The following is a 26,079-nucleotide window of genomic DNA, read 5'->3' as shown; positions in this document are numbered from 1 at the left end:
AAAAAGGTAGATCGTGTAGTACCGATATTAAAAAGTACTAGAAACTGAATTCCATAGTTGTTTTGTCCTTTGCTTTTTTGAAAATTAAATTGGACACAGAAGTTTTGAGTACACATACAGGAATATTAATAAAGTATCTTATCATTGAATGTACAATGAGAAAGTGAAATACAATATTCATTCAGTTAAGGTCTGTAGGCAAAATTCTGGCCTTTGGGAAATAGAGAAATCCTGGGATATGAACTGTGTATCACAGGAATGAACCTGGGAAACAAAAATTATCTAGAACTATCTCCTCCACTCTATATTCCTAATTCGTTTCAAGCCGTGCTAAGCCCCTGACTAACTTTGTCCATTCAGAATATGTAACCTCTAATGAAGCAAAGAGAAATCTCTAGCTTTAAAGAGATGGAGTATGTAAAGGTTTCCACTGTTAGACAGGAGAAACTCCTGGAAATTGCACTCCAAATCTGTTCAATGTAAGGAAAGCTGTTCAGCAGGTAGGCCATGGCAGTTCTCAGTGACATCATCATTAGGACTCCCAGAAAAATCTCTTGTATCCTGGAGAGACCTCGCTTCTTCTGTGATGTCACCATTGTTGTACTGACTGCAACTGCCTATCAGATATTGCTTCAGTACCTTTGGGTCTTCAAATTGGCATCTAATGCATTGTAAATAGCCATTTGGGAGGGCAAACATAGAGGATGAAGTGATCAGACATGGGGTGTAGAAGGTGACCTTCTGTCTAGGTATAAAAAGAAGAAACACGTGGTCAATGGGAAAGATCCTTGAGTCTTGGGTAGGTGTTGAGTAGGTTCACTGAAGAGATAGCCTTGATCTGAGCCTTCCACATATGGGAATCAGGAGCTGGGAGCCCCTCAGAAGCATCTGGACTTCCCTGCTTGTTATTTTTCTTGGTAGTCAGTTAGTTTATATAATTCGTTTCTTTATCCCCAAAGCCAGGTTTTGGGAAGGGCACTCTAGTTTTTCCTGAGAGCTCATAGCTTTTATCCTTTTGTCAAAAAGGAAAAGGTCCTAACAGAAAAGGTAAGGCAAGTATTTTGTCTTCTGCACAGAGGAAATTCCTCCATGCATTGTATTCTAATAATGCAGTTTGTGTCTGGCACTGACAGCTGGAAGGGAGAAGTGCTTCTAGATGAGACTTCATCATATAAGTCTTTCAACTAGTAATACTCTGACTACCATTCCCTGACAGTGACCCCTTAAAATTCTGAGTCAATAGGTGTGAATAGCTGGAAGATTTCTTTTCTTTCATGTCTTTCATTTTTTTTAAAATTTTTAACTAATTTTATTGCTTTTTTAATTGGATATATCTAAATGTTCATTTAAAATATTTCCATTCCCAGTTTTCTGACTGAAAGATCCCTTACCGGTCCTCCTACACTTCTCTTATAACCACCCTTACTGCCCCTGGATATTCCCTTGAACTGGGAGTCAAAGCTAGGCAGAACCACGGGTTCTCCTTCCATTATCACCCAACAAGGCCATCCTCTGCAACATATGCAGTAAGAGCCGTAGGATTGTTCATGTCCATTGTTTGAATATTGGTCTACTACCAGAAAGCTCTGTTTCATTGGCATTGTTGTTCTTATGGGTTTGAAAGCACCTTCAACTCTTCTAAATCTTTCTCAAAATCTACCAACAAGAAGTTCGTTTTCGGTTCACTGGTTTGCCACTAGGGTTCATGTTGTGGTTCTCCCTGCAGTTTTCTGTGTTTGATGCAAATTCAACTGCCCCAAAGTCAGGTGCATAGTCCTGTACTCAGAACTCAGGTTACTTCACAAGAACTACCTCCCCATTGAATGTGTAAAGTATAAGTGAGTGGCAGGAACAGGACAGAAGGAGGGTTAATTTGTGAGGAGAAGGAAGAATGGTCAGTAGAGATGTTTGAAGGAAGAGGAGGACACTAGAGGGAAAAAGAGGATTGTAAGATGACAGAGTGAGAAGCCATGACAGGTGAATTTAAGATTCTGCTCTGTGTATTTACAAGTCGTTTTTAATATTCATAAGGGATGGGTAGTACCCTACGTGGTGTGTTTAAGTGGGCAATTATATCTAATCAACTAAATCAAAGATTATTGTGCTGTGTGTTTTTTATGTGAGGGTTTGAGTATGGGAGAGTGTGTGACGGCATGAAACACTGTGTAGCTGAGGAGTGGGAAGGTGTTTATGCCAAGATATCTAGCAGAGAATTTCAGACACTTCGGTGCCAGAGTTAGCAGGATAAAACAAAAATTTACTTTTTATTTTTATAGTTTTACAAGAATACAGTCACTTCCGTATATAATATGCTCTAGCTGTGTTTCTGAGGAAAAATCTATATTTGGTTCCTGGCAGAAAGCACTTCTTAGATTCATCAATCTTATCAGGTTTTGGTGATATATATGTAGGTGGCTCCTTCTGCTGCTTGGGTAGGGGGAATTTTCATATGGATTCTGTGTAACTAAGTCAAGAATGTAGAATCCACAAAGGACAATGCCAAATAGATTCCCTCCTGTTCTTATGAACCTATTGAATTTGAGGTTTCACTGGACCTCAAGCCATTCCTCTCACAGTCCTTCCTCTTCTATCTTATTATTCCTCAAGAAAAAATCATGGTAAAACATCCACAACCCTCTAGTCTGGCCATGGGAAAACAGTGAGGTAGATAATACAGAACAGATATCAAATGGGACTAGAGAACCTAATTCTATAGTCCATGTTGGCCTTCGCTTTACTGATATCTGGTAATTTTGGGATAAAATAAGGACTTGGGAGTTTATCATTTCAAGTAGCTACACAATATTTACACTGTTATACTCATTCTATAACTGGGCCACCTTTCTTGCCAAAATCTTTGCAGAAAATGGAATTGGAAAACAATTTTTGAGTACAAATTCAGCAATATTTATAAAGTCCCATATCGATAAATGTACATTAAGAAAGTGAAATACAATACTCATTCAATTGAAGGTCTGTAGGGAAAATACTGGCCTTTGGGAAATAGAGAAAACCTACAAAATTGTACTGTATTTCAAAGATTGTACCTGGGAATAAAGTTAATATCCAGAAGAATCTCCTCCACTCCATGTTACAAAATCTTTTCTACCCATTCCAAGCCCTTGACTAACTTTTTCCATTCAGAGCATGTATCCACTAATAAAGCAAAGAGAAGTGTCTAGCTTTAGAGAGATGGAGTACATAAAGATTTCCACTGAATCTCAGGAGACATAACAGGAAAGGGCACCCTCAAATCTGGTCAATGTAAGGAAAGCTGTTTAGCAGGTAGGCCATGGCAGTTCTCAGAGACATCATCATTAGGCCCTGCCTGAAAAATCTCCTGTAACCTGGAGAGCTTTATCTTCTTCTTTGATGTCTCTAGTGTTGTCAAGTCTGCATCTGCCTCTCAGGTATTCCTTCAGTACCTCTAGGGTTTAGTAATTGGCATCTAATTCAAAGTAAACAGCCATCTGGGAGTTAGAACAAAGAGGATGAAGAGATCAGAAATGGGGAGAAGAAAGCTGCCCTTCTGTCTTGTTCAAAAAAAAAGGAAGAAATATGTGTGCTTGGGAAAGCCCAGTGATGCCACGGTAGGTTTTGAGTGGTATTGCTTAACGGATAGCATCGATCTGAGCCTCCCACATATGGGAATCAGGAACTGGGGTCCTCTCAGAAGCATCCGGACTTCTCTGTTCTTATGGTTCCTGGAATTCAGAGAGTTTATATCATTCACTTCTTTATTGGAAAAGCCAAGTGATGGGAAGGGCACTGTTGTTTTCCTGAGAGCAAATGACCTTTATTCTTTTTCACAAGAAGAAAAAGGACCTACGGAAGAAAGGAAGGAAAAGTATTGTGTCTCTTGCTCAGAGTAAACTCCTCCATGCTCCTGTTTCTTATATTTTGCCTTAAGAAAGAATCATGATAACACATCTACAGCCTTCAAGTCTGGCCATGGGAACACAGTAAGGTAGATCGTGTAGTACCGATATCAAATATGACTAGAGAACAGAAATGTATAGTCCATGTGGACGTTTGCTTTATTGTTGTCTGGTACTCTTTGGATAAAATAAGGATTTGAGACTTTATCATTTGAAATAGGTACACAGTATTTGCACTGTTATACTCACTCTATAGCTGGGCCCACGTCATTGCCAAAATCATTGCAGAAAATGGAATAGTAAAACAGGATTTTTGAGTACACATTCAGGAATATTTATAAAGTCCCCTATCAAGGAATGTACAAATGATAAGTGAAATACAATATTCAATCACCTAAAGGTCTGTAGGGAATATACTGGGCTATACAAGGCAGAGAGAACTAGAAAATTGAACAGTATATCACAGGAATGGACCTGGAATTAAGTCCTCCTCTCCAAGTTCCCAGATCATTTCTACCCATACCAGGACCCTGACTAACTTTCTCCATTCAGAGCATGTAACCACTATGGAAGAAAAGAGAAGTCTCTAGCTTTATAGAGATGGAGTAATAAAGTTTTCCCCTGTGTCACAGGAGACATACCTGGAAACGGCACTCTCGAAACTGCTCAATGTAAAGAAAGCTGTTTAGAGGTAGGCCATGGAAATTCTCAGTTACATCATCATTAGGCCCTCCATGAAAAAATCTCTTGTATCCTGGAGATCCCTAGTTTCTCCTGTAATATCATGTTGTCATGTCTGCAATGCCTCTCGTATATTCCTTCAGTTCCTATAGGATTTAGTAATTGGCCTCTAGTTCAGAGCAAAGAGCATTTTGGGAGTGAGAACAAAGAGGATGAAAAGCTCAGAGATGGGGAGAAAGAATATGGCCTTCTGTCTTGGTATAAGAAAAAGGAGGAAATATGTCGACCCTGGGAAATCTCACTGAGTCTTTGGTAGGAGTTGAGTAGGTACGTTGAAGAGATACAATTGATCTGATCCTTCCACACATGGGTTCAGGAGCTCAGAACCTGTCAACACTAACTGGACTTCCCTGCTTCTAGTGATTCCTTGAACTCAGAGAGTTTATATCATTAATATATTTATCACAAAAGCCAGGTGTTGAGTAGGGCACTGTCCTTTTCCTTAGAGCTCATGCCTTTTATTTTTTTGCCCAAAAGAAAAGGGTCCTAAAGAAGAAGTGAAAGAAAATTATTGTATCCTCAGCTCAAAGTAAACTCCTTAATTATTGGATTACCTATGGTGCAGTTTGTGTCTGATACTGGTATTTGGGAGTTAGACATGTTTATAGTACATCATATCAGTCTTTCCACTAGGATTACTCTGACTGCCATTGCCTGATTGTGACCCTTTAGATTTCTCATTCAATATGTATGATTAGAAGGCAGTTTTCTTATCTTTAACTTATTTAATATTTATTATTTTTAGCAAGATTTTTTTTTTGCTTTTTTAATTTGATTTTCCATATTTACATTTCAAATATGTTTGCCTTTCCCAGTTTCCTGTCCATAAGATCCCTAACCAGTCCCCCTACCCGTCTTGTATAATCCCTCTTATTGCTCTTTGAAATTCCCTTGAATTGGTAATAAAACCTAGTTTAGACCAAGGGCATCTCCTTCCATTGGTGCACAACAAAACCATTCTCCGCTACATATGAAGTGGGAGCCATAGTTCTATCCATGTACAATCTTTGAATATTTGTATACAACCAGAAAACTCTGGTTCGATGGCATGGTTTTCCTTATAGGATTAAAGGCTCCTTCAGCTGTTGTAACCCTTCACAAAATCTACCAACAACCAATGGGTTTTCAGTTTACTGGTTTGCCACTAACATTCACTTCTGTATTTGACATGCTCTAACTGTGTCTCTCAGGAAAGACCTATATCTGTTTCTTCTAATCATGCAATTCTAAGATTCATCCATCTTATCTATTTCGGTGGCTAATATATCTATCTATATCTATTTCTATATCCATATCTATAATCTGTATATCTATATATCTATATATCTATATATCCATATATCTATATAACTATATATCTATATATCTATATCTGTATATCTGTTTATCTATATATCTATATATCTACATATCATCTATATATACAAATATATATCTATATCATCTATATACACACATTTATATGTATATACACACACACATATATATATATGTACATATATATATATATATATATGTAAATTATAGCTATGAAATTAGATGGAATTTTAACATGGATTCTGGGATACAAGATCAAGAAAGTAGAATCCACAAATGACAGTTCTATATAGACTCTCTCCTGTTCTTATGAACCTAATGAAGCTGAGGTTTCACTGGACCACACTCTATTCCTCATCCTGCACATCCTCCTGAATCTTATGTTTGGCCTGAGGAAAGGATCAGGGTAAAACATCAAAAACCTTCAAATATTGTCATGGGAACATAGTAAGGTAGATAATGCAGAACTGATATCAAATGGGACAAGAGAACCAAATTCTATAGTCCATGCTTTCCTTTGCTTTAATGATGTCTGGTAATTTTTGGATAAAATAAGTGTTTGGGAGTTTATCATTTGAAGAAGGTACACAGTATTTACACTCTTATACTCACTCTCTAGCTGTGCCCCCTTTGTTGACAAAGTCATTGCCAATATTGAATTGGAAAACAGAATTTTTGAGTACACATTCAGGAATATGTATAACGTCCCCTCTCAAGGAATGTAGACAAAATAGTTAATACAATATTTATTCAATTGAAGGTCTGTAGGGAAAATACTTGCTTTGGAGATACAGAGAAAACCTAGGAAATTGAAGTGTATGTCACAGGAATGGACCTGGGAATAAAATTATTATCCAGAAGAATCTCCTCCACTCCATGTTCCTAAATCTTTTCTTCCAATGCCAAGCCCCTAACTTTCTCCATTCAGAGAATGTAACCACTAATGAAACAATCGAAGTACTTAGCATTGGAGAGATGTAGTATGTAAAGGTTTCCACTGTGTCACAGGAGACACTCATGGAAAAGACACCCTCGAAATTGGTCAATGTAAGGAAAGCTGTTTAGCAGGTAGGCCATGGAAGTTCTCAGTGACATCATCACTGGGTCCTGCCTGAAATATTCTTGTATCCTGGAGAGCCCTAACTGGTTCTGTGATGTTTCTAACATTGTCCTGACAGCACCTGCCTCTCGAATATTCCTTCAGTACCTCTAGGGTTTACTAATTGGCCTCTAATTTAGAGTAAACAGCAATTTGGGAGGGAGAAGAAAGAGGGTAAAGAGAATAGAGATGGGGAGAAGGAAGCTGGCATTATGTCTTGGCATAAAAGAAAAGAAAAACTATGTGGTTCTTGTGAAAACACCCTGGGATGATGGCTTTAGTTCTTTCGTTCTGTGGGTTAACCAAGATCATGGAGAAGTTGCTGAACATCCTAAAGACCTTTGGGCAGATGATAAATATTCTAGATACCCCTTTTTAGATTTTGATGGTCCTGGGGATGCTATTGCTGATGGTAAATTTTTCCCAGGAAGAGTCATAGAACCAGATTGATTTTTTTGATGCTTTAGAGGACATGGAATTTTTCTGATATACTTGGGCTAATGGCACAAGGTCTAAATGATTTTTTTTTCGATGTGGACTTTCCATCATACCTTTGGAAATATAAAAAGTGTTATTGTATTTTGGAGTATAATTTTCACAATGACAAATTACTTTGAGGACGGAGAACACTTTCTGGAACCCTAGAGAGGGGTGAAGAAATTCCCTGAAACCCTAGGGCAGGTTGGTGAACATGCCTTTTTGGTAGAAGGCGGAGGTACTTGAGCATCCTGGGACAATATGGTATATCCAGCATGCCCTTGTAAGGATTGGCAGCTTTCCACAATTCCTTCATCATTTTTGGAAAATTTCAAGACCCTTTGGACAGATGGAGAACGTGTGGGACTCACGTGAGGAATATTGTAGCTTTTGGTGTCTCTTTGGCAGCAGAAGATGGCAAAGGATCCCTTTTGGCAGAAGGGGTAATGTTGAAACTGTCTTCCTTAGAGGAGAAATTTCTCAAGAGTCCATCAGAAGGATCAAATCTTAACCCTTTGTTTCTAGAAACTGGATGCCTGTGGCACATTTTGGTAGAGGGAGAATGTTGACTATTTCTCCCCAGAGTGGACATGTGAAATAAATCTACTTGGGTACATGGAGATAGTTGTAAAGCATGCTGTTCAGATGCAGTAAATCCTAAGACATCCTTCTCAGATGAGGAAGGTCTTAATGTACCGTGTATATGTTTAGAAATGCTGACTGTGACATCAGAATGGGGGGTAGGGATTAGAACTACCTCAGAAGATGTGACCTCTCCTAGAGCATCATGGACATATGTGAGAGGGCTGAGAGCCTCATGATCAGATAAGGATGTTTCTAGATATTTTTGTGTAATTGAGGAAGTTCCAAAAAAAATTTCTTCTGCTGGAGAAGTGGAAATAGAGTTCTGTGTAGAAGTGGCAGGTTCCAAAGCCTGACTGGTAGGCAAAACAGGGTCCAAGGCCCCTTCAGAATATAAGGTAAAATCCAAAGTCTTTGATGTACTTTGCAGATGTTTTGGGCCCGATTTTGGGTATAAAAAAGGACTGGCAACCATTTGTGCATATTTGTAAGAGTGCGTAGCATCTTCTGTATTTGGGGAAGATGGCCTGATCTTGAGGAGATAAGGAAGTTCAAATAGTCCCCCGTAAACCTGCAGAGGTCATATGCATTCTTTTGCACAAATGGAAAACAAGGAATCAATTTCCTCAGATATCAAGGATGCTACAGCCACTAGTGTTTGCATTTCATGTTCCACCACTCCTGGTTCACATACGGTTTGATCCATAATGTTTTCTACAGATGGAATATGTCCAAGAAAATCTTTTGTATATGTGCACATCAACCAGCCGTTCCTAAGATGTGGCTGTGGGTAGAATTCCTTTAGTAGATGTTTCTTGTCCCACCGTCTCTTAATGAGATAGAGTACTACTCAGAGAATCCTGCTTAGTTTTGGAAAATTCTAGCTTCTCTGATGTATCTGTGAAAATTTTGGAGCCTCTCCTTTTGGACAGTATGACCTAGAGTCCCCTGTGGAGAAAGGGGATATTTACTCTTCTCCATACATTGTGTAAATATGGAGTCTGAGGTAATGTCTGTCTTTTTCTCTGAGCTGTGTTCCCTGTAGTGCAAAATGCTGGGTCCTCATTCCATATCCAGTTTGCTAATTTGTGTCTTTTTAGGGGGCAATTGTGTTCTTTGATGTTTAGAGATATTTAGGAATAGTGATGGTTGCTTTCTGTTTTTTCATAATTTGAAGTTAGTTTATGTTTGTGTGCTTCTCTTCTCTGTTTTGTTGAGAAAAGTTTAATTTCTTTCTTTATCTATGGTTTTACTTTGCCACAATGTGTTGGACTTTGCCATTGATTATCCTTTGTAGGACTGGATATGTGGAACGATACTGTGTAAATTTGGTTTTGTCATGGAATATCGTGAAGCCCGTTAAGCTCCTCTGCTTCTCCAGCCCTTCCCTCAGCTCTCCAGTGGAACTCACTGAGCTCCATCCAATGTTTGGCCGTGCGTCTGTGCAGCTGTTTCAGTCGGCTGCTCCATTGTGCCTTCCAGAGGAAAATAATGCTACCCTCCTGTCTGCAAACACAAGAAAGGACCATTAATAATGTCAGGGTTTGCCGTCTGCCCATAGGATAAGTCTCACATCCGGCCACTTATCCTTTGACCATTCCCTCATTTCCTCTTCCATCTCTGTCCCTGTGTCTCTTACAGAGGGGGCAATTTCTGGGTCAAAATTTTGGGGGTGGTTTGTGTCCTTAACCTTCCACCATAGGTCCTCCGTGGCTACGGAAAGTGACCATTTCAGTATCTGTATCCGCATTGCTACGAGTCTCAGCTAAAGTCACCCTCATCGATGCCAGGGTAGCCTCACCCATCCCAGATTGCAGGCAAATCATAGAGATAGCGCCCACCCTGGACAGTCACTGATTTCAGTTTATTCTCTTGGCCCTCTGTCCCTTTTGCACGCCTCTCCCAAGAAATGATTCTCAAACCCCATATCCCTTCCCATTCCCTCACCACCCAATCCTTTCCTTCCATCTGCCTCCTCTCATTATTTTATTCCTCCTTCTGAGTGAAATCAAAGCATTTTTCTTGGATCTTTCTTCATGTTTAGCCTCTTTGGTTCTGTAGATCGCAGCGTGTGAATTCTGTACTTTATGGCTAATACCCTCTTTTAATCCCTTAAATTTAATCATGTACATGTTATTTTGGGTCTCAGTTACCTCATTCAGAACAATACTTTCCCATTCCATCTACTTGACCGCATCTTCACAATGTCCTTATTTTTCATAGCTGCGTAGTATTCCATAGTGTAAATGAACCACATATTCTGTAGCCATTCTTTCATTGAGGGGCATCTCGGTTATTTCTATTTTCTACTCATTATGAAGAATGAAGCTAGGAACATGATGGAGCACGTGTCTTTGCGGTATGGCAGATGTCTTTTCAGACATAAGGCCAGGAGTAGTACAGCTAGGTCTATAGGAAGAATATTCCTCGTTCTTTCAGAATCCACTGAATAGATATGCAATGTCATTATTCAGTTTTGATCTTCCCCGGCAAACGGTATTTGTATCCTTATATTTATCAGCTTCCTCAAAGGAGGATGCCTCTAACTAGACCTCTATCATGTATTAAGGAGATCGCATATGAACTTTCTGTCTATTTTAATTGTTCAGTAAATGCTAGAGCCTATGACAGGGAGCCAGAGAGGAAATTTGATAATGGAGGGTGGAGGATGGGGTTAGGTAGAGAGTCAGAATAGAGTAAGAGAGGTATAGTATTATTACTATATAATAATTTAATATACTAACATAATATATAAATATTAATTATATTGAATCATGATATTAATATTTAATAATTTAATATATTAGTGTACTATATCTTTATTTATTATTTATTATAATAATATAATTCAATATATTAATATACTAGAGTAACATTTATTATATATTATCATAACGTTGATATATAACAATTTAATATGTTAATATAGTATATTAATATTACTTATATTATTATAATGTTAGTATATAATAATTTAATATATTAATTTATTACATAATATTTTATATATGTATATACACACACACACATATAAATATACTGCATGCTATGCAACATCCACAAAGTTAACTCCAAGTGAGCTCGCATGTTAATGGGAAATCCTGAGGGCAGAATATTTTTTTTCAGTTTTGTTTGCTTATATGGTGGATCACTTTGATGGGTTTTCCTAGATTGATCAACTCCCACAAACTCAAGAGGAAGCCTACATGATGGCACTGAATGGCGGTTTTGATATGCCCTTGGATATTATTTTGGAGCATTTTACCTAGTAATTTTTCCACCAATGTTCGTAAGGGAAATTCGTCTGAAATTCTTCCTTGTTGAGTCGTTTGTGATTTAGGTGTCAGGGTGACAGTGGTGACATGGAATCAGTTTGGCTACTTTCCTCCTGTTTCTGTTTTTTGGAGTAGGTTGAGAATTCTTTGAAAATCTGGTACGAGTCTGTACTCAAACAATCTGGCCCTGGGGCTGTTTCAGTAGGGAAACTTAATTACTGTTTGTGTCTCTTTAGTTGTTATAGAGCTATTTACATAGTTTACCCTACCTGAATTTACCTGTGATCAGTGTAATCAGTCTACACAATCATTCACTTTGTTCAGAGCTTCTAATTTTTGAGACAGCAGGTATTTGAAGTGAGACCTAAAGATTCTGTGACTTTCATCAGTGTCCATTGATACGGCTCCCTGGTTCAATTCTGTTTTTGTTATTTGTATGATTTCTCTCCACCTATTAGATTATCTGTCTGTGTGTTTGTCTGTCAGGTTGATGTTCCAAGGAACCAACTCTTGGTTTGTTTTTTTTTTTTTTTTTTGATCTTTGTATTCTCTTTGTTTCTGATGGATCACTTTCACCCTGAGTCTGATGATTTCTTGCTGTCTCCTCCTTTAACATGTATTTGCTTCTTTTTATTTTAGAGATTTAGGGTGTGCTGTGAAGTTGCTAGTGTGTGGTCTCTCCGGTTTCTTTATGAAAGTGCCCAGTGCTGAATATGCAAGTTCCTCTTAGCACTGCTTTCCTTATGTCCCTTAAGTTTGAAGAAGCTGTGCCTTCATTTTCATTAAATTCTAGGAACCCTTTTTGTTTTTCATGTCTTCTCGGAACTGGTTGTTTTTCAGTTGCGAGCTATTTAATTTCAATGAGTTCATACACTTTTTCTTATTGTTGAAGTCCAGTTTTAATCCGTGGTGATCTGAAAAGATCCAATGGTTAGCACAGTCTTTCTGTATCTGATCTGGCTTGTTTAGAGTGGGAGAACATGGTCAGTTTATGATAAGGGTCCATGAGGTACTGAAAAGAAAGAGTGTACTTTTGTGTTCGAGTAAACTATTCTGTAGATATCATTGAGGTCAATCTAATTGAACCCCGTATTAGTTACATCATTTATATTTTTTTAGTTTCTGTCTCAATGACCTGTCCTTGGTGAGAGTGGGACATTGATGTTCCCCACTATTAATATTTGAGGTTCGATGTGATATTTAAGCTTCAGGAATATTTCTCTCACCAATGTTGCTGCTTTTGTCTTTGACACATAGACATCCAGAACTGAGATGACATCTTGGTGGATTTTTCTTCTGATGCATATGAATTGTCCTTCCCCATCTCTTTTGATTACTTTTGGTTGAAAGTCTGATTTGCCGGATGTTAGAATGGCTACATCTCGTTTCTTGTGTCCATTTGCTTGGAAAACTTTGCCGATCCCTTAGTCTGAGGTTGTGTCTATCTCGGCTGCTAGATTGTGTTTCTTGAGTGCAAAAGAAGGATGGATCCTGTTTTTAAATCCACTGTATTAGCCTGTGTCCTTTTACTGCTGAGTAGAGGCCATTAATGCTTAAAGGTATTAATGAGAAGTGATATTTAGTTCATGCTATTTTGATGTTACAGGAGCAGTGCTTTTTCTTTGCTTGCATGTTTTTTGGTTTTTGTTTTTTCGATTGGGATGTTTGAGTGTTTTTGTGAGTATTAGATCTGTTCTGTAGGGTGCATGATTTTTTTGTTTGCATGTTTTTGTTTTTTGTTTTTTGTTTTGGAGAGCTGTAAGAGTATGCGTGAGAATATGAGATCCCTTCTGTAGGTTATGCTATGTAATTATTAATATCTAGTGGGAGGCAGGGACGGTTCAATTTCTTAAAATCCATCAATATAATCTACTATATAATGAAACTGAAAGAAAAAAATCACATAATAATCTCATTAGGTGCTGAAAAAGCTTGCAAAAATATTCCAAACCCCCTTCATGTTAAAAGCATCAGAGAGATCAGTGATACCAGTCCTATGCAGAAACATAGTAGAAGCAATGGACAGCAAGCCAGCACGCAACATCAACCTAAATGGAAAGAAACATAAAGAAATTCCATTAAAGTTAAGGACAATGTAAGGATGCCCACACTTCCTACTCAGTATAGTATTTGAAATTCTATCCAGGTTAAAATCATGGTTCAAATTTGGTTCTGACATGGAGTATGGCCAAGGCCTGTGAAGGACGAATGACACAGAGCTTTAGAACTCCTGGGGTATGGCACACTCTTCCGCCCAGTCCCGTTGGACCTTGGAGAGTCAGGAACCCAACGAGGACTTCATGCAGAGGGTCACTCGGTTTTTGCACTCATATCTCTCTTAATCTAAGAAGTGCATGAAAATCCTCATGGAGCTTCACACCACTCACAGGGCAGCGCCATTGGTATTTGCAATAACAGTGGTCAAGATCTTTTAGGATTTGCCTCTGGGGCAGATCAGTGCTTCCATCATTTCCCGAGGAAATGTAGAATGGTCAGCGACGACCGCCAACCTTAAAACACATTTGGAAAAGTAAATTGCTTGTGAAGCTGACTAAGATGTTGTCCCTACTGACTCTGAGGTAATAACAAATTTATGTAACAGTTTGAGGTTTGGAAAGGCTGGGACCTTTTAAGGTCAGGGATCAAGAACAATGGCGGCACAGGCTAATGGTGTGACTGTCACAAAGGCTGAACTGTTGATGACTGATTTCTGTCCCAGGTTTAGCCTCAGTTCCTGATAGGTTTTAATAAGGATTGCCAATCACAGATGTGCATTCTGATCATTTAAAGCAGATATGACATTTTTATACAGATATTTAGATTTCTGTTTTTTTTAAAGATTCTTGAGTACTGTTAAAGATAAATAATACAATATTTAAACATTTCTCTGTAAATTGAAATTGATTACTTATGATGTTACCCTGGCCTTGGGAGGAATTTGATTTCTTTAGGTGTACTATGTAATATTTGTTCTAATACAGTATTGGGTATCGTTTTTTCAGCACTATGCAAGAAAATAAAACTAGAACATGATCACATTTGTGTAATATAATATTCAATAAATTAATGGTCTATATGGAAAATACTGCCTGTCGGGAAAAAGAGAAAACCTAGAAAATTGAACTGTATGTCACAGGAATGAACCTCGGAATAAAAATATTATCTAGAAAAATCTCCTATACTTTATTTTCCTAAATCATTTCTACCCATGCCAAGCCCCTGACCAACTTTCTCCATTCAGAGTAAGTAACCACTATTGAAGACAAGAGAAGTCTCTAGATTTAGAGAGATATAGTATGTAAAGGTTTCCACTGCGTCACAAAAGACTCAGCTGGAAAAGGCACTCTCAAAATTGGTCAATGAAAGCAAAGCTGTTCAGCAGGTAGGATGTGGAGCTTCTCAGTGACACCATCATTAGGCCCTCCCTGAAAAATCTCTTGTAACCTTGAGAGCTCTAGCTCCTTCTGTGAGGTCACAAGTGCTGTTGGGACATCACTTGCTTCTTAGATATTCCTTCAGTACCTCTAGGGCTTACTAATTGGCCTTTAATTCAGAGTGAACAGCCATTTTTGAGGGAGAAAAGGAGGATGAAGAGATCAGAGGTGGAAAGAAGGAAGATGCCCTTCTGTCTTGGTGTTAAAAAAGGAAGAAATACGTGGTCCATTGGAGAGCTAAATTAGTCCTGGGTAGGTTTTTAGTGGGTTCCCTGAAGAGACAGCCTTGATCTGAGTCTTCCACATATGGGAATCGGGAGCTGTGAGCCTCTCAGAAGCATCTGGACTTCCCTGTTCTTATGGCTCCTGGAAATCAGAGTGTTTATATCATTCATTTCTTTATTCCACAAGCCAATATTGGGAAGGGCACAGTTGTTTCCTGAGAGCTCGTGACTTTTATTCTTTTTGTCATGAAGATAAAGGTCCTGAGGAAGAAGGGATGAACAAGTATTGTATTTTCAGCTCAGAGTAAACTCCTCCAGGCTTTGGATCCCTATAGTGCTGTTTGTGTCTGACACTGATATCTGGGATAGAGAAGTGCTTCTAGTTGAGATTTCATCATCTCAGTCTTTCAGTAGTATGACTCTAACTACCATTTCCTTACAGTGACCCTTTACATTTCTGAGTCAATAGGTGAGATAAGCTAGCAGTTTCTTTCTTTTATTTCTTCCATTTTTTTTCATTTTTTATCAAATTTTATTGCTTATTTAATTGGATATTTCTATATTAACATTTCAAATGTTATTTTCTTTCACAGTTTCCTGTCAATAAGACCCCTAACTGGTCCCACTACCCTTCTTCTATAACCTCCCTTACTGCACCTTGACATTCTTTGAACTGGGAGTCAAACCTGGGAAGGACCAAGTTCTTCTCCTTCCATTGGTGCACAATAGGGCCATCCTCTGTAACATATGATATTGGAGCCATAGTTCTGTCCATGCACAGAATATTGGTTTAGTACCAGAAATCTCTGTTTCTTTGGAATTGCTTTTAGTATGGAGTTGAAAGCCCCTTCAATTTCTTTGGAGCCATGTCCTTGCCGTCCTCCAATGTTTATGTTATTATTATGGTTAGAATTAAGTATGACTATTTTCATGGAAAATCCCCACCCAGCTGCAGAATACTAATACACATCTGGTGGTCAAGAAAAATAATAATATTTCAAAGTTGTCCTGCTGACTAATAATATGACAAACCTGTGACATTTCTGATATTATGTCAACATCAGCTGACTCCCTGACCACACCAATACTGTATCTTTGGCCTGAGTAAATGTTTCTTACTTCTCGCCTCCCTCTGTTACCCCAGTTATGGTATAAATTCATCCTTGGAGGAAAATAAAATATTTGCCTTGATCAGACTCCTGTCTTAACGTCCTTCTTTGCGACCCTTGTCCCCAATTCTATTCCTGGCACCCTCAGACCTCTCACTTACAAATGGCTACGAATGTGCAGCTCTTTGAAGATGTTCTTGAGGAGAACGTCTGTCACTGTGAATAGGCTGGTCTGTCTTTTTGTTTGTGGAAGCCTTCGTTCCCCCTTGGAGCTTTTGCTCCCACCCCCGTCCCATCCCAGAGCTTTTGCTGAGTGATGGAACAAGCATTCTACAGTCATCTTTTGTGACATGTCTCAGGGAGTCACTCAGGACACAAATAGGGTTAAAATTTAAAAAAAAAATCTTAATTTTGTAAAAATATTTGTCCATAGTTCCCCCAGGAGGGAACAACTGATTCAAAAGATAGTACAGAGTTAGTGATTGTTTAATGGATGGGCTAACCCTTTTACTGAAGTCTACCCCCTGTAATGAATAAATGTTGTGTGGTTTATGGGTACAAGGTTGGCTCTCCTTGTATGGATGAGCAACCTCACGTACGTGGATTTAAAACCTTATACCCTCATGTTACTGCAGTGTTCACTTTGACAATCTGTGCTCCGTGATTGTGCTCCAGAAGTGGTCCACTATGGGGTCTTACAACATTTTGGTCCATCACAGGGAACTCTGTTCCCTCCAGACCACAATTGGCGAAGAGATCAGAGGTAAGCTCGAGCAAATCTGTGTTTTGTGTTCTGTGTTACTTTCTGTTTTGTCTCTGTGTCATGTCTGGTTTTTGTTTCATGTTGACTTGTGTTGTCTGCCTCTGATGGCTGGAGTGTTTGAGTCACCACTGGAGAGGATTGAGAGTCCACTTGGTAGTCGCTATTGGTCCTGTTAGGGGCTTACGGCTGTGACAGGACGACTTGCTAGTTTTCACAGGCCGTAGGCCCTAGAGGGTGCTCTAGGAGGAGAAAGGAATCTAGAGGACCCTCTAGAAACCCATTGCAATGCCCTTGAAGCCCTCCATTGTGTAGATGTCATTATTATTGTTAGAATTAACAATAGGTTCATGTTAACCTAGTTAACAATTAACTAGGTTCATGAAAAATCCCCAGCCAGCTGAAGAAGACTAATACAAATCTGGTGGTCAAGAAAAATAATAATATGATAATGTTGTCCTGCTGATTAATAATACGACAAACCTGTGAACTTTCTGACGTCCTTTCAACATCAGTTCCATAACCAAATGAATCCTGTGTTCTTGCCCTGCGTAAATGTTTCCTACGTCCCCCTCCCTCTGTAACCCCTGTGATGTTATAAATTCAGCCTTGGAGAAAAATAAAATAGATGCCTTTTTCAGGCTCTTGTCTTGGCATCCTTCTTGCGTCCTTTGTCCCACATTCTCTTCCAGGTACCTTCGGAATGCTCACTTACACAGCATTTGTAATCCTTTCTCAAAATCTCAACAGATCAGTTGTCAGTAAACTAGTTTGCCACTAGCATTAACTTCTGTATTTGATAAGTTTAGCTGTGTCTCCCAGGAAAGATCTATATCCGGTACCTGGAAGCATGTACTTCATTCATCAATCATATCTAGTTTTGGTGATATATATATATATATATATATATATATATATATATATATATATATATAGTGTCTCCTACAGCAATGAGGTTAAGTAGAATTTTAGCATGGATTCTGAGCAAGTAGTTCAAGAATGTAGAATCCACAAATGACAATGCCAAATAAACTCCATCCTGTTCTTATGAACATATTGAAGTTGAGGTTTAACTGTACCTCAAGCCATTCCTCTCCCTGCCCATCCAAATGAATCTTATGTTTTGTCTGAAGAAAGAACCATGATAAAATATCCAAAAACCTCAAGTCTGGCCCTGGGAAAACCAAAGGTAGATTTATAGAACTTATATCTATTGGGACTACAGATCTGCTTTCTAAAGTCCATGTTGTCCTTTGCTTTACAGATGTCTCATAATTTTTGGATTAAATATGCATTTAGAGTTCATTATTTGAAGTAGGCACACAATATTTTCACTGTTCTGTTCACTCTATAGCTCTACCCCCTTTGTTGCCAATATCTGGGAGTAAGAGGTGCTTCTAATTGAGACTTCACCATCTCACTATTTCCAATATTATTTCTCTGACTACCATTCCCTGACATTGACCCATTAGATTTCTCAGTCAACAGCTGTGTTTAGCTGGCAGTTTTCTTTTCATTTATTTCTTATATTTTTTTTTATTTTTTTACAAATTTTATTTGTTTTTTTAATGTATATTTCAATATTCACCTTTATAATATTATTTCCTTTAAGAGTTTCCTCCCATAAGATCACTAACTGGTCCCTCTCCACTTCTTCTATCACCCCCTTACTGTCCCTTCTAATTCTCTTTAACTGTGAATCAAACCAAGGGAGGATCAAGTGGTTCTTCTTCCATTGGTGCCCAACAAGGCCGTTTTCTGCTACATATGCAGTTGGAGACATAGGTCTGTTCACGTTTAGTCTTTCAATATTAGTCTCATACCAGAAAACTTTGATTCATTAGCAATGTTGTTCTTATGGTGTTGAAAGTCCCCTCAGCTCTTGTTAGCCTTTCTCAAAATCTACCAACAAGAGGTCCATTTTCAGTTCACAGATTTGCCACTAGCATACACTTTTGCATTTGACATGATCTAGCTATGTCTCTCACAACATAGCTATATCCGTTTTCTGGCAGAATGCACTTCTTAGCTTCATCAAGTATAATTGGTGACAGATATATATATATATATATATATATATATATATATATATATATATATATATATATATACACACACACACTTTTGGTGCCTACAGCTTTTTGGTGGATGGAATGTTAACATGGATTCTGTGCTACTAGGTCAAGAATGTAGAGTTTACAATGACAATGTTAAATAGACTCCCTCCTGTACTTGAAGTTCAGGTTTCACTGTTCCTCAAGCTTTCTTAACCCTGCCCATCCTCCTGTTTCTTATATTTGGCTTTAAGAAAGAATCATGGTAAAATATCTAAAACCTTCAAGTCTGGCCATGGGAACACAGGAAGGTAGATAGTGTGGTACAGATATCAAATGTGACTAGAGGTCGGAATTTATAGTCAATATGGTCCTTTGTTTTATTGATGTCTGGTAATTTTTGGATAAAATAAGGATTTCTGTGTTGATCATTAGAATTATGTACGAATATTTCCACTGCTATATTGACTCAATAGCCAGGCCAAGTTTGTTGCCGAATTCATTGCAAAAAAAAAAAAAGGGAATTGGAAAAATGAAATTTTGAGTACACATGCAGGAATATATATAATGTCCCCTGTCAATTAATGTACAATCAGATAATGCAAAACAATGTTCACTCAATTAAAGGTCTGTAGGGAAAATACTGGCACATGGAAAACTGAGGAAACCTAGGGAATAGAACTGAATGTCACAGGATTGGACCGGGGAATAAAATTATTCACCAGAAGGATCTCCTTCACTCCTTGTTCCTATTACTTTTCTAACCTTGCCAAGCCCCTGACGAACTTCTCCATTCAGAGCATGTGACCACTAATGAAGCAGAGAGAAGTCCCTAGCTTAGAGAGATGTAGCATGTAAAGGTTTCCACTGTGTCACAGGAAACACTCCAGGAAAGGGCATCTCCAAATCTGGTCAATGTAAGGAAATCTGTTCAGCAGGTAGGCCATGGCGGTTCTCAGTAACATCATCAATAGGCCCTCCCTGAAAAATCTCTTGTAACCTGGAGAGCCTTAGCTTCTTCTGTGAGGTCACAAGTGCTGTTGTGACTGCAACTGCCTCTCAGATATTCCTTCAGTACCTCTACGGTTTACTAATTGGCCTCAAATTCAGAGTAAACAGCCATTTGAGAAGGAGAACAAAGAGAATGAAGAGATAAGAGATGGGCAAAGGAAGCTGGCCTTCTGTCTTGTATAAAGAAAGGAAGGGAGATGTGGTTTATGGGATAGCTCAGTGAGACATGGGTAGGCGTTGAGTGGGATAACTGAAGAGAAAGCCTTTATCTGACCCTTCCACATATGGGAATATGGAGCAGGGAGCCTCTCAGAAGCATCTGGACTTCCCTTGTTGTTATTTTTCTTGAAAGTCAGATAGTTTATATCATTAATTTCCATATCCCAAAAGCCAAGTGTTGGAAAGGGCAAAGTTGTTTTTCTGAGAGCTCATGGCCTTTGTTTTTTTGGGCCAGGAGGAAAAGTTCCTTAGGAAGAAGGGAAAGACAAGAATTGTGTCCTGAGCTCAGAGTAAACTCTTTCATGCTTTGGATTCCTATAGTGCAGTTTGTGTCTGTCACTGATATCTGGAAGAGACAAGTGCTTCTACCTGAGATTTCATCATCTCAGTCTTTCCACTAGTATTACTCTACCATTCCCTGACAACGACACTTTAGATTTCTGAATGAATAGTTCTAATTAGCTGGCAGATTCTCTTCTTTTATTTCTTTCATTTTTTATCATTTTTTAACAAATTATATTGCACTTTTAATTGGATATTTATATATTTACATTTAAAATACTATTTCTTTTCCCTATTTCTTGCCCATAAGATCCCTAATCGGTCCCACTCTCCTTCTTCTATAGGCTCACTTACTGCGCCTTCACATTCCCGTTAACTGGGATCAAAACTAGGGAGGACCAAGGGCTTCTCCTTACATTGGGACCCAAACAGGTCATCCTCTGCTACAGATGCAATTGAGTCCGAGGTCTACCCATGTATAGTCTTTGAATATTGGTTTAGTATATATATATATATATATATATATATATATATATATATATATATATATATAATTTGTTGGTTCCTACAGCTGTGACATCATGTGGAATTTTAATTTGGATTGTGAGCAACTAGGTCAAGAATGTAGAATCCACAAATGACAATGTCAAATAGACTCCCTCCTGTTCTTTTGAACCTATGGAAGATGAGGTTTCACTGGTCCTCTAGCCGTTCTTCTCCCTGCTCATCCTCCATTATCTTATGTTTGGCCTTAACAAAGAATCATCGTAAAACATCCAACCCTCAAGTCCTGCACAGGAACACATTAAGGTTGCTATTGTAGTACTGATAATAAATGGGAATAGAGAACTGAATTCTATAGTCCATGTGATCCTTTGCAGTATTGATGTCTAGTAATCTTTGGATAAATTAAGGATTTGGGAGTTTATCATTTGAAGTAGGTACACAATGTTTACACTGTTATACTCACTCTAGAGCTGGGCCCACTTTGTTGCCAAAACCATTGCAGAAAATGGAATTGGAGAACTGAATTTTTGAGTACACATTGAGGAATATTTATAAAGTCCCCAATCAAGGATTGTACAATAAAAAAGTGAAATACATATTCATCCAATTAAAGGTCTGTATGCAAAATAATGGCCTTTGGGAAACAGAGAAGACCTAGAAATTTGAACTGTATGTCACAGTAATAAAACTGGGAATAAAAATATTATCTGGAAGAATCTCCTCCACTCCATGTTCCTAAATCATTTCTACCCATGCCAAGCCCCTGACTAACATTCTCCATTCAGAGCATGTAACCACTAATAAAGCACAGAGAAGTCTCTAGCTTTAGGGAGATTTAGTAAATGAAGGTTTCCACTGTGTACCAGGAGTCACTCCTGGAAAGGGCTCCCTTGAATCTGGTCAGGAAATTGTTCAGCAGGTAGGCCATGGCAGCTTTCAGTGACATCAGCATTAGTCCCTCCCTGAATAATCTCTTGTATCCTGCCTCTCAGATATTCTTTCCTTACGTCTAGGATTTGTATAGTGGCCTCTACTTCAGAGTAAACAGCCTTTGGAAAGGAGAACAAAGATGATGAAGAGATCAGAGACGGGGAAAAGGAACCTGGCCTTCTGTCTTGTTATTAAAAAAAGGAAGAAATACGTGGCCCATGGGAAAGCTCAGTGAGTCCTGTGTAGGAGTTGAGTGGAATCGCTGAAGAGATAGCCTAGACCTGAGCCTTCCACATATGGGAATAAAGAGATTGTAGCCTCTCAGAAGCATCTGGACTTCCCTGGTTTTTATGGTTCCTGGAAGTCAGAGATTTTATATTATTACTTTCTTTATTCCAAAAGACAGGTTTTCATCTTGGCACACTGGTTTTCCTGACAGCTCATGGCTTTTACTCTTTTCGCCTGTTTCCCGTCTTTCTGCTGGCCTCCGGTTTCAGTTCTGTTTTCCCACATAATATAAAATCATGTCCCCTCTCCCCAAACCTCTATCCTTTATCCCTCCTCAGTCCCACCCTCCATCTCCACGTCTGGTTTCTTTCTACTCCCTCCAAATTGGATTGCAATGTTTCCACTTGCACCCTATTCCTTGATGAACTTTTTGAGTTCTGTAGCCCGTGTCTTGAGTATTCTTCACTATTATTGTCTAATTTCCACATATTATTGAGAATATCCAATGACTGTTCTTTTGGGTCTGATTTACCTCACACAAAGTAATATTTTTTTTTAACAAAAAATGGATAATTCCATCCATTTCCCTACAAAGCTAAGGAAGACACTTTAAAAAAATATAAGGGACTTTTCTTACTTACATTTCAAATTTAATTCCACTTCCCGGATTCACGTCCAAAATCCACCATCCACTCACCTCCCACCCCCCTTATGGTTATAGCCCCACATATTCTTCTTACCACCACCCATATTACCCTGCACTGGGTTCCAAACTTGGCATGACCAAAAACTTCCCCTTCCACTAGTGCCCCCAAAAGGCTGTTCTCTGCAACATATAGAGTTGCAGCCCAGGGTCAGACCATGAATATTCTTTCAGTAACGGGTTAGTCTCTAGAATCTCTTTGGTTGTCATTTATGTTCTTATGGAAGTGCAAGCTACTTCACCTCTTTCCGTCCTTCCTCTAACTCTCCCAGTAGGTCCATTTCTACGTTCAGTTGTTTGATGCTAGCATCAACCTCTTTATTGGACACGCTCTGGATATTCCTCTCAGGAGAGATCTATATCTGGTCCCTTTCACTATCCGTGTTTACCTTAACCAATCCTATCTAGTTTTGTTGATATGCATAAATATAGATTAGATATAGATATAGATAAACATACATATGGATATGGATATGGATATGGATATATATATATACACATATATACATATATACATATACATATACATATATACATATATACATATATACATATATACATATATACATATATACATATATACATATATACATATACACATATACACATATACACATATACACATATATACATATATACATATATACATATACACATATACACATATACACATATACACATATACACATATACACATATACACATATACACATATACACATATACACATATACACATATACACATATACACATATACACATATACACATATACACATATATACATATATACATATATACATATACACATATACACATATACACATATACACATATACACATATACACATATACACATATACACATATACACACATACACACATACACACATACACATATACACATATACACATATACACATATACACATATACACATATACACATATATACATATATACATATATACATATACACATATACACATATACACATATATACATATATACATATACACATATACACATATACACATATACACATATACACATATACACATACACAGACACAGACACATACACATACACATACACATACACATACACATACACATATCCATATCCATATCCATATCCATATCCATATCCATATACATATACATATACATATACATATACATATACATATACATATACATATACATATATATATATATATATATATATATATGTACCCATGTGTGCCAGGCTCTGAGTGGCATTTCCTTCAGTTGCTGCTCTAACATTGTTTCCATAATCACTCCTATTTATATTTTTTCCCTTTTTAAGAAGGAGTGGGTGCATCTGCAGTTTGCTGATTCTTCTTCTTGAGCTTTCTGAGGTCTGTAGATTGCATCTTGAGTAATCAAGCTCTTTGGCTAATATATATTTATCAGTGAGTACATACCAAGTGTGTTTTTCTGTGATTGAGTGTCCTCACTCAGGATGATATTTCTAGTTCATTTCATTTGCCCGTGAATTTCATGAAGTCGTTTTTGATAGTTGAGTAGTATTCCATTCTGTAGATGTACCACATTTTTTATCCATTCCTCTCTTGAAGGGCGTCTTGGTTCTTTCCAGAATCTAGCTATTAAAAATATGGCTGCTATCAACACAATGGATCACGTGTCTTTTTTATATGTTGGACCATCTTTGGTTATACGCCCAGGAGTGGTATAGCTGTATCCTTAGGGAGTGTAATTTCCAATTTTCTGAGGAACATGCAGACTGACTTCCTGAGTGGTGGTACCAAGTTTCATTCCCACCAAAAACGGAGGAGTGTTCCTCTTTCTCCACATCCTCTCCAGAACCTGTTGTCGTCTGAGCCCATTCTTACTGGTGTGAGGTGTAATCTCAGTGTGATTTTGATTTGCATTTCCCTGACGACTAAGGATGTCGAACATGACTTTGGGTGCTTTTTGACCCTTTGATAATACTTAGCTGAGAATGTTTACCTTTGTACCCTATTTTTAGTAGGTTTATTTGACTCTTTTGTGTCTACCTTCTTGAGTTCTTTGTACATTTTGGATATTAACCATCTCTCAGATGTAGGGTTGGTAAAGACCTTCCCAGTCTGTTGGTTGCTGTTTGGTTCTAATGACAGTGTCTTTTGCCAGGAATGCGTTTTCTTAAGTAGTGGTGGGTGTTGGGAGGGATTATGGGTGGTATCATCCTTGGCTCATGGTCCTGGGTCCATGGGTCAGAAAGGAGGCTGACTAAGCCATGTGACTCACACTAGTAAGCAGCATCCGATCTATTCTCCCTGCACCAGTTTTTGACTGTAGGTTCCTGCCTTGATTAAACTTCCGTCCTGCTTAAACTCCTGTCCTGACTCCCTTTGGTGATAAGCAATGATGTGGAAGCATAAATCGGATATAACATTTCCTCTACCTAAAAGAGATTTTTTTTGTATAGAAGTTTTCATGTAGAACGTGTTAAAGTTGCTTTTAGAGTTCAAAGCAGCACAATTTTGAGTATAGAACAAAGATTTTTTTTTTTAATTTTCATTTTTTTTTTACACTCAAGTGTTTGCACCCCTCCTTGGCAGCCATCCCACACGTCCTCATGTCACTCCTCTCCATCTCCAGATTTTTCTAAGCTCAGGAAATAAGAACAAGGGCAGCCCCTTTCCTACCAATAAGCATGCCTTTCTTGCAAAAGCTGGACTGGTAATCAGTTGAAGATTACTTCCTTGTACATGTTTCCCCATCAGCTTAATGATATGATTTGTTAAAAAAAAATAGTGAATAGATATGCACTGTGAGAATTCAATGAAGAAGTGGCTAATTGTTTCATATAAACGTTTGTTTTATAATTCTTTTAAGATTTTCATAAGATTGTCTTTTGAGACAATCAATAAAGTAATTGATTCTTTCTTTGTAACTGCATATTGCATACTGCAGTAAGAGAAACTGGCTTGCAAAATTGCCCTGGTTGCTTATACCTTGTTAATCTGTAACAAGTTTCTTAGTTAGAAATGTGTGTGGGTTCTTCACAACAATTCATCGTATTAAATCCAAAATTTATAAGCAGTTGATCATGGTGAGATATTGGGGAGATGCTTTTTCTTACATGTACTCATAATTACGCTAGAAGAAAATACAATATAATTACATTTTCATTTTTATATTACTTCCTTTTGCAGGAATATGTAAGAAATGCTTGAAAATAATAAAGTTAAGAGTTACGCCATTCAACAAATAATAGCATGTAC

The sequence above is a fragment of the Rattus norvegicus genome, chromosome X (genome assembly GCF_021556685.1).
Source record: "Rattus norvegicus strain SHRSP/BbbUtx chromosome X, alternate assembly SHRSP_T2T, whole genome shotgun sequence".
NCBI classification, from domain to species: Eukaryota; Metazoa; Chordata; class Mammalia; order Rodentia; family Muridae; genus Rattus; species Rattus norvegicus.
Note: the sequence above shows the minus strand (reverse complement) of the source record.